The 237-nt window shown below is 34.2% G+C and overlaps 1 protein-coding gene across 1 annotated transcript in view; it reads left to right on the top strand.

Moving 5' to 3' along the window:
• LOC102498605 (rap1 GTPase-GDP dissociation stimulator 1-like) overlaps positions 1-237 on the top strand; it is a gene marked incomplete at its 5' end in the record, with an annotated part of 35,891 nt that overhangs the window by 23,378 nt on the left and 12,276 nt on the right.

Below are 237 nucleotides of genomic sequence, written 5' to 3'. Positions count from 1 at the left end.
CCCAGAGGGGAAGTGAGAAATCACCATCCATGGGGAATAGTCATGATGGAATCCTTTCTCCATCTCTGTTTTTATCTGGAATTTGGGACATGAACAACCATGTGTCCAGTGCTTTGTTTTCTTTTAAAATAATTATTTTATTTTACTTATTTTTGTTTTTTAAATTTTGATCAGAGAGAGACAGAGAGAAAGAAAAAAGGAGAGTCAGAAAGCAAGTCATCAATTCCAGAACTTAAA

This window comes from Tupaia chinensis, unplaced genomic scaffold (assembly GCF_000334495.1).
Source record: "Tupaia chinensis unplaced genomic scaffold, TupChi_1.0 Scaffold143620_1, whole genome shotgun sequence".
In the NCBI taxonomy this organism is placed as follows: Eukaryota; Metazoa; Chordata; class Mammalia; order Scandentia; family Tupaiidae; genus Tupaia; species Tupaia belangeri.
The sequence above is the reverse complement of the archived record's forward strand: the minus strand, read 5'-3'. Positions and strand labels throughout refer to the sequence as shown.